The following is a 9,736-nucleotide window of genomic DNA, read 5'->3' on the forward strand; positions in this document are numbered from 1 at the left end:
ATTTGTCGTGTCGTATCAATGAGCTTTAAGCTACAGAGGACCACAACACTCTTGCCACTGCTAATCACAGCTAAAGGGTAGCTGTTAGAATGAGTCCCATGCCTGGGTAGATCCTATTTTGCAAGGAACTGCTCAATAGTAAACAGGAATAGGAACAAATACAACATGGGAATTCCCAAATAAGCAATCAGGTAATTTCAGGTAATTTAACAAGCTTGAATAGTAAGTACTGATGTGATTTGGAGTAGTGTGGTTGGGGTCTGGAGCCCAGCCAAGAACCCTGGGATTGTGAGGAGCAACTGATTATATACATGGTTGGGGGAAGTTACAGGAAGGGAAGTTCCAAAAGGATATTCATATGCTAAAGAAGACTCACAGGATACCTGGGGCCTTGCTATTGTCAAACCTCTAGCAAGGCATTAACATTAAGGCAATTGGGAACTTCCTAGAGGAATGTTGTACTTTGCCTGCCTCAGGTATTTGTCCTTGGGCTGCAGGTTAGAAGGACATTTAATTTTATCAACACTTCCTTCTGCCTTTGTTTCCCACATCATTCCCCTGTGAACAACTCTGACCCTTAAATCTTTAAGGTTGTAGAGGGTGAAAGGTCATATCTTCTGTAATTTCTTCCTGCTGAACAGGCAGAGATGTCCCTACCTGTGGGTCAGCATTGGTCAGTTACCAAAGGCAGAAGCAGTCAATCCAAGGTAAACAACATATATGAACCTTCTTGAGTAGAAAGGGTCATCTGTCAGCTGGAAACTATGGCAGTGAAGGAGGCTTGGAACCAGGCAGGGAGACACTGGAAAAGACAACAAAAGAAAGTCAGTATTATGATAAGAAAAACTCTTAATAAAAAGACCCTTGATAGTTAACTAAAATTTTCCTCCAGGCTTCCAGTCCTTTATTGTCATTTGAAGTCTTCCATGGGTTCACAGGAATAAGAAGGCATGTTAGTTTGCTCATTGGCTTCCTATGAAGGAGATGCAGTTTTTATTCTAGATATATGGGTCCATGAAGAGTAGGCTTCTAATTGTATTGCAGGGGGAATACAAAATAAGACCGGGTAGGGGCCTTTCCATTTAAATCCAGTTAAATCCCCTCCTGGATTGGACTTCCAATCCTTTAAATAAACCATTCTCTATGCTTTATATGGGGTGGGTTGCCAGTGACTATGAGATCAGATTTAAGAAGGATATGATTTACATATTCATTTAGATTTATGAATTAACCTGGCCTCCAGTGAATAATTTAATAAAGCATTATTGTCTCCATCTCTTGATAGGTCTACAGTGAGAAAAGGTTTTCTATATAGTAACTTAAAGGGCTTCAGACCTCACCTATATTCCAAAACTTCATCAATTGGAGTGTTAGAACTTTCAATCCTGTCCCCTGGAGCTCCAGGAAGTGGAGTTGGGTTAAAACTGAATCAGTGATGGCCAATGATTTACTCAATCATGCTTATCTAATGAGGTTTCTGTGAAAATTCAAAAATACAGAGTTCATAAATCTCCCAGGCTGGTGAGCTTGTATGCAGGGAGAGTACCACCTGGACAGGGCATGGAGCCTCCCAACTCCCTATGCATGCATTCCTTCCATCCGGCTGTTCCTGAGTTACATCCTGTTATAATAACCAGTAATCTATTAAGTACAATGTTTCTTTGACTTTGTAAGCCACTCTCAAATTAATCAAACCAAAGGAAACAATTATTGGAACTTCTGATTTATGACTGGTGGGTCAGAAGTTCAGGTGACAGTGATGAGGGAGCAGAAGGCTAGCTGAGAATAAAGAACAAGCTGATACCCTGCAACCTCCCAGCCTCCCACTCCTGGATAGGATATGTGACATTCCTCCAGGAATCTACCAACTGTCTTAATGCTAAGGCCTTGCTAGAGAGGAAAACAACTTTAATTTCACAATGGCAAGGCCTCCATTGTATCTTGTAGGTCCTCTTTAGTATGTGAAAGTTCTTTTGAAAATCTCGTTTTCCTGACCTCCCTCAATTCCCAAGTACATAAATCAGTCACTCCTCAAAACCCCAGTGCAGCTGCTCTTCCTGCCCATGGGTCCTGTCCCCATGCTTTAAGAATAAAACTACCATTTTGCACCAAAGACATCTTAAGAATTCTTTCTTGGTTGTCGGCTCTGGACCTCACCTATATTCCAAAACCTCATCACAGATAGCCAAATTAGGACTAATTTCTTTGTAAAACAAGTCTAATTTTAACAAAGTTGGCCTAATGATTTACATAAGCTCAGCAAGAGTAGTGATTGATCATATAGATATTTTAGAATCTGCTTTGCTGGAACTTTTTATAAGGAATCTCTAGACTGAACTTGTTAGTACCCTCTCCAGGCCAGAAGTCAAGCCAAGTGTTTGCCATCAGAAATACCTGGAATTGAGGGACCCTGGGTGTCTCAATGGTTGAGTGTCTGCCTTCCTCCCAGGACATGATCCTGGGATCTAGTCCCACATCAGGCTCCCCACAGGGAGCCTGCTTCTCCCTTTGCCTATGTCTCTGCGTCTCTCATGAATACATAAAATCTTAAAAAAAAAAAAAAAATACCTGGAATTACCTGTAGATTTGAGCAAATTTGTCTTCTGGAGGACCCCAGAGTATCCTGAGATTCCTGCATCTGCCAGGAACTGACGACATTCTTTACTCACTTGGTAAGACTGCTGGGAACTCTGTATCAGGCTAAACATTTCCAAAGGGCTTTAGTGGATTCATGCTTCATAAAGTCAACCTTAGTTCCTCAAGGCTGTGTGGTCATATCCGACTCTATGTATGTCTCTAATATGGCATTCTAGTCAAAGCCTTGGTAAAATAACCAATGTTTCCAATGGTGTCCTGTTACAAGGAGAACACACTCTTTGAATTTATGCAAATGACTGCAATTGCCATGAAATAAATGATATTTATGAAGAACTTTTGAATTTCAAGAGGGTTCAGGTAGAAAAATGAGTCTTCAATTTGTTCTCATCGGAATATTTTATCTTATTTTTTATATCATAGCTATCTTAAGAGAAAGTTTCCTTAGTCTGGAAGAGCAAATATTAGAGAACCAGCAGTGTTTTTATTGAGGCCGAGAAAAATTAAGGCCATCCCACCTAAAGTTTAGCATTAGCACAAGTACAGCCATCTTAGGCCTCTGAATAAGAGCTGAACTTTATGGGAAAAACTTCAGAATGTCCTCAATGTCCTTGGCAGGGAATCCCATACCAGAAAGACAACAGAGCTCAGAGCTGCCCTCGGCAGAGAATCCCAGATCAGAAAGACAACAGAGCCCAAGCCCATAGTAGAAAGTCCCATATTAGAATGAAACAGAGCTCAATGCCTTCAAGCCCCATATCAGAATGTAAACAGAACTTGAGAAATTCCGGGATCCCTGGGTGGCACAGGGGTTTGGTGCCTGCCTTTGGCCCAGGGCGTGATCCCGGAGACCCGGGATCGAATCCCACACCGGGCTCCCGGTGCATGGAGCCTGCTTCTCCCTCTGCCTGTCTCTGCCTCTCTCTCTCTCTCTCTGACTATCATAAATAAATTAAAAAAAAAAAAAAAGAACTTGAGAAATTCCTTCACCCTTTCTGAAAATCCCCTAGACCAGCCTATAAAAAACCCAGCTGTAACCCACTTCGGGGTCCAAGTCCCTGCTCCGCTGTGTCGGGTATACTTGGACCCAAGCTCGAGCTTGCTAATAAACCCTTGTGCGCTTGCATTGGTGTCGGCTCCTTGGTGGTTTCTCGGATTCGCAATCTTGGGCACATCTTAAACAAGAGTCACAAAAACTATCAGTTCCTCAGTTTTAGTTCTGGAAATTCTTACCAATTTTAGTTTTAGGATTTAAAAGATATAAAAACTGTGTTTGTCAAAAGTCTTTTTAAAATCTGGAAGATAGGGGATCCCTGGGTCGCTCAGCGGTGTAGTGCCTGCCTTTGGCCCAGGGCGCGATCCTGGAGTCCCGGGATGGAGTCCCATGTCCGGCTCTCGGCATGGAGCCTGCTTCTCCCTCCTCCTGTGTCTCTGCCTCTCTCTCTATGTCTCATCAATCAATCAATCAATCAATCTTAAAAAAAAATCTGGAAGATGAAAAAAATAAAAAAATAAAATCTGGAAGATGAAATAGGTTTTGCAAGAGAATATGAACAATGATTACATAAATAAGTGACAAAAAGACTCAAAAATGGACATAAAGATCTGATGAGAGGTTATAATAGAGCTGACAAGGAAATCTGGTTATTTATGTGACATGTCACACTTCAAAAAACAGAATTTTAAGTGATGGCCTTAGAACATGTTAAAACTTTAGGAACTGCATATCATCTCTAGAATAGTTACAGCATTTACCCAAGCAATATAACCTAAGGCTTATCTTGTTATTTAACGGTGCTTCCAGAGTAATTTAACATACCAAATAAAAAGGCCTTAAGAGGGATCCCTGGGTGGAGCAGCGGTTTAGTGCCTGCCTTTGGCCCAGGGCGTGATCCTGGAGACCCGGAATCGAATCCCACGTCGGGGTCCCGGTGCATGGAGCCTGCTTCTCCCTCTGCTTGTGTCTCTGCCTTTCTCTCTCTTTCTGTGTGACTGTAATAAATAAAATTAAAAAAAAAAAGGCCTTAAGATTCAGAGACTTCATTTACAATTTAAATCTTTGGGGATCCCTGGGTGGTGCAGCGGTTTGGCGTCTGCCTTTGGCACAGGGCGCGATCCTGGAGACCCGGGATCGAGTCCCACGTCGGACTCCCGGTGCATGGAGCCTGCTTCTCCCTCTGCCTGTGTCTCTGCCTCTCTCTCTCTCTGTGACTATCATAAATAAATTAAAAAAAAATAAATCTTTGGAAGTTTTTTTTTTTCAAGATTTGATTTATTCACGAGAGACACACAAAGAGAAAGGCAGAGACACAGGCAGAGGGGAAAAGCAGGCTCCCTGTAGGGGGCCTGACACGGGACTTGACCCCGGGTCTCCAGGATCACATCCCCGACCAAGGCGGCGCTAAACCGCTGAGCTACCCGGGCTGCCCATCTTTGGGAGTTTAAAAAAAAGGGAAAAGAAAACACTCAAAGTTATAACATGTGCCTGAATAGGATTACAGATAATTACTGTCAGGTTTAATCTGATCGGCAGTGAAATGGAATAGAGAGGCCGGGCAAAAGTTGGTGGAAACAGGCTTTTATTGGGACGCCCTCCTGGGGGAGGTTCCGCAGCCGCAGGGGAGGGAGAGAGGGGAGAAGTCGCGCCCAGGCAAACCTTAGGGGTAGTTTTCGCCGGGAAGATGGGGGCAGGGCCATTCCGATTAGTGCAAGGGTTACAGGTCTTTGTGTGCTAAGGTAGGGTAGGGCGGCAAGGCGGGCTTATTGGGAGGTTGCTGGCCTGGGGTCTGCCGTTTTGAGGTCCCCAGTCTCGCCAGCCCAACAATTACAAAACTTCTTTATTTAACCAAGGTGACAATAAGAGATTCCAAAGGCAAATATGTAGGGTTATATAGGTGTTAGTAAAACTTAGCTCCTTTAATATTGAGAAGCTTTAACCAAGTGATCAAAGACTTGATAAAGATAAAACCTAAAACCTGCCTGGTTTTCCAGGCAGACAAAAGAAAAAAATTTGTTTACATTTTCTTATCAAGTACAGACCAACAATTCCAAAAAACTTTATAGTCTTTATAACACAGAGAAAAGCAGAATTTTTTACCCATTCATTTCAACTTGAGTCCTGACCCACATATAAAATTCCTTTCCAAAGATTTTCCTTTGTAAACTTATAATTTTTTCATTCAGAGTTGCTTCCCTTATTCCCATCAGTCTTATATTTAGCAGAATTTCAACTCTTCAGGGTGCTCAGCAGTTGAGCGTCTGCCTTCGGATCAGGGCATGATCCGGAATCTGGGATCGTGTCCCGCATCGGGCTCGCTGCAAGGAGCCTGCTTCTCCCTCTGCCTGTGTCTCTGCCTCTCTCTCTCTGTGTCTCTCATGAATAAATAAATAAATCTTAAAAAAATTTTTTCCAACTCTTTGAAACCTCAGTATCCAGTGAAAACCAAGTTGTAACCAATTGTGAACTGTCAAAAATTCTTTAGATGGCAAAATTATGAATCAGTTAAGTACAAAGAATGTTTTCAAACAGATACAGAAATCCTTAGTTTCTTTGCAATAAGAAGTCTAAAGCGCAAACCTACACCAGCAATCAATGTGTTACTATTCTATCACATTTGGGAAAACTCTAGATGTCCAAGAATTCAGTTCCATTTATTATCTAACAAAGACTTTAACGTTTCAGGTTACCAAAAACTTTGAACATTATCTTTAACAATTACCCATGAAAACTTAAGACAGACAGACAAAATTAACTATCATTTTAAGTCATCTTTTTGCTAACAAATTGCAACAGAGATAACATGAGCTTATTTGACTTTTAGTAAATCTTGGTAGAATAAAGTTTCAATTAGCTTAAATACCGAATTATGTTCCACCTGGACTCACTTTAAAGTCAATTAATTTGATCCCCTTTGTCAGTTTTTACCTGCGACCCTGGTGGGGAAATCTGAAGTTAGTTAGTGTTAAGTCCGAGGGGGTACTCTCTAATTCTGGACAGTGAAGGTAGGAGGGGGAGCAATGGTGCAGAAACAGGAGGTGAGGACAGCAGAGGTCAAATGCCTCAAGTAAGGCCAAAGGCAGATAAAAGCCTAGAGTGCAGAGGTAGAGGTCCTAAAATCTGTCAGCTCAGATGAGCAGATACAGATTCTCTTTCCTTAAATGTTGCTACTGAACTGTTTCCAGTGGGTTAAAAGGCATCCAAGTAAAAGTCCTTGGGGACTGAAGAGAAATGGTCCATTCCCCCCAACTCTCAGTAGTGCCCCTAACAGGATGGGTCAGGGGTTCCCAGTGTCAAAGCGACCCAAGACATCCCTCAAATGAAATCACTAGGATCACAGCCTGTGTAAAGGCCCAGCAGGAGGGAGGCCTCTGCCCTACCCTCAGCTTTTCTGTCACATTTTAGACTACAGTGGGTGCTGGCATATGGACTGAGTTTGCCTTGCTGTGAAGGCCACAAAGAACTAGCCATTTTTGACCCATGGAAAACACTAGAAAAGTTTTACAAGAGGAAACTGCCCAATTTTGTAACTTAAGTAGTTAGTAGAGGACATTGGGAGAAAATAGTAGAAGTCCATCGTGATATGACATTCCAACACATATAGTCTTTATAGCCAACTTTCTTAGGAAACAATCCCCAGGCAAGTTGTTTTTTTAAAGATTTATTTATTCATGAAAGACACAAAAAGGCGGAGACATAGGCAGAGGGAGAAGCAGGCTCCCTGAGAGGAGGCCCGATGCAGGACTCGATCCCAGTACCCTGAGATCACCACCGAGCCACTCAGATAGCCCCCTCCCCCCAGTTTTTTTTTTTTTTCCCCCCCGTTGGGTTTTAACTCAATCTGGTTCTGGTTTCTGCGGGCTCCCAGGGAAGGTCTCACAGCCAGAAGCGGCTAGACCAGAGAAGCAGAGGGGGGGATCACATTAGACCAATGTGGAGGAAACCTCACATGGGAGTCTTAGGATTAGTAGTCATCTGGGTGACTTAAGTGGCTGTCCCATGCCCAAGGCAGACAAGTTTGTATAAGGACAGGAAAAGAGAGGACATCAGGTTTCTGGATCCTTTTCTTTTTTTAAAAAATTTTATTTATTTTTTCATGAGAGACACAGAGAGAGAGGCAGAGACACAGGCAGAAGGAGAAGCAGGCTCCACATAGGGAGCCGGACTTGGGACTCCATCCAGGGTCTCCAGGATCACGCCCTGGGCCAAGGGCGGCACCAAACCGCTGAGCCACTCGGGCTGCCCAGGTTTCTGGATCTTACTACTATTCAGGCCATGGTACTACCTGCCAGAAGGCAGACTTTTTCCCTCCCCATAGAGTAGCCACAAGCTAGAGGATGGCAGCCTGAACAACTGATATGAAAGAAAGTGTTCTGATAAAATTGTCCTTTGGAAAGCCCTGGAATGAAAGTAAAGGGAGAGGAAGTACTCACCAAGTTGCAATGTGGCTCAGAGTCCAGATGAAGACTCAAGCCCCACAGGCCAGCGCCAAGTGATATTTTTGGAGTAGCATTGTTGGAGTCTGGAGCCAATAGCCAAGAAAGAATCCTTGAGACATTTTTGGTGCAAAAAAGTGGTTTTACTAAAGCAGGAGGATAAGACGCATGGGTAGAAAAGAGCTGTTGCCCCAGAATCGTGAGGAGCAACTGACTATATACTTTGGGGTTGGGGGTAGCAACAGGAAAGGAAGTTCCAAAAGGATTTTCATATGCTGAAGAAGACTCACAGGATACCCGAGGCTTGCTATTGTCAAGCCAGGGTTGGTTCTTGTCTCACAGAGTCAAAGAATGAATCGAGGCCACAGGAGAGTGAGTAAAGGGACAGAAGTTTATTAGGTAAAGATACAGAGAAAGAAGCTCTCAGAAATGAGAGCGGTCCCGACAAGGATGCCACCGAGGGCTTGTAGGGTTGATCTTTTATTGGAAGCCTAATCGGGGAACCTAAATCCTTTTAACATTATCTATTGGCATCACCATTGAGTAAGGACTATTGATAACATCTTTAATGGCTTACTTCTTCTTTGGGGCCTGGTTATTCTTTATTGGTCACAAGTAGCTGTTATAACAAGACACCCTCCCCACCCACATCTTAGGGCATGGTGGTCTGACTTGTTCCTTTATCTCTAGTTTCCTTACACCTCAGCATTTTGGGGATTTTTGGGAGCCTGCTTTTGTGGCTCCCTACCTAGCCCTGCCTAGCCTTGTCTCTAACTCACCTTCAGCAAGGCATTAAGATAGTGAGGAACTTCCTGAAGGAAGGTTATACTTCTTGCCTCAAGTATTTGTCAATGGCCTATAGGTTAGGACAGTTAATTTTATCTACTTTTCCCTCTCCCTTTGTTTCCTACATCAAGTACCATCTCTGGGCAACTGCAGACTATTGAGTCCTCTGTGATTGCCAAGAAGTCACCAGTTTGGGAAGCCGAGAAAGGGTTGAAAGATGCATGATTAACTCAGGTAACCTATGAATTGCATCATCACAGTTCTTAGGGGATCACATACAAAAATGCCTCATAATGACCAAGGAACAAATGAGTAAAACAGGAAAATATTTTCTTTTAGTATGATGAGTCAGGTCTCAAGCATTTTTTTTTTTTATTTTTTAATTTTTATTTATTTATGATAGTCACAGAGAGAGAAGGAGAGGCAGAGACACAGGCAGAGGGAGAAGCAGGCTCCATGCACCGGGAGCCCGATGTGGGAATCGATCCTGGGTCTCCAGGATCGCGCCCTAGGCCAAAGGCAGGCGCCAAACCGCTGCGCCACCCAGGGATCCCTCAAGCATTTTTTTAAGGATTTTATTTATTTATTTATTTATTTATTTATTTATTTATTTATTTATTTATTTATTTATTTATTTATTTATTCATGAGAGACACAGAGAGAGATGTAGAGACACAGGCAGAGGGAGAAGCAGGCTCCATGCAGGGAGCCCGGCGGGACTCGATCCTAGGACCCCGGGATCATGACCTGAGCCAAAGGCAGATGCGCAACCCCTGAGCTACCCCAGGCACCCCTCAATCATTAATTCTAAAGATTATCAGGTTTAGCTCAGGACTGAGTTCTGATCATGTTTGCAGTTTTTTCACTCCTAAATAGCTCATTTAAGAGTTTCTTATGTAATAGTTCCTAAAAAGCCACCCTC

The sequence above is a fragment of the Canis lupus genome, chromosome 23, assembly GCF_048164855.1.
Source record: "Canis lupus baileyi chromosome 23, mCanLup2.hap1, whole genome shotgun sequence".
NCBI classification, from domain to species: domain Eukaryota; kingdom Metazoa; phylum Chordata; class Mammalia; order Carnivora; family Canidae; genus Canis; species Canis lupus.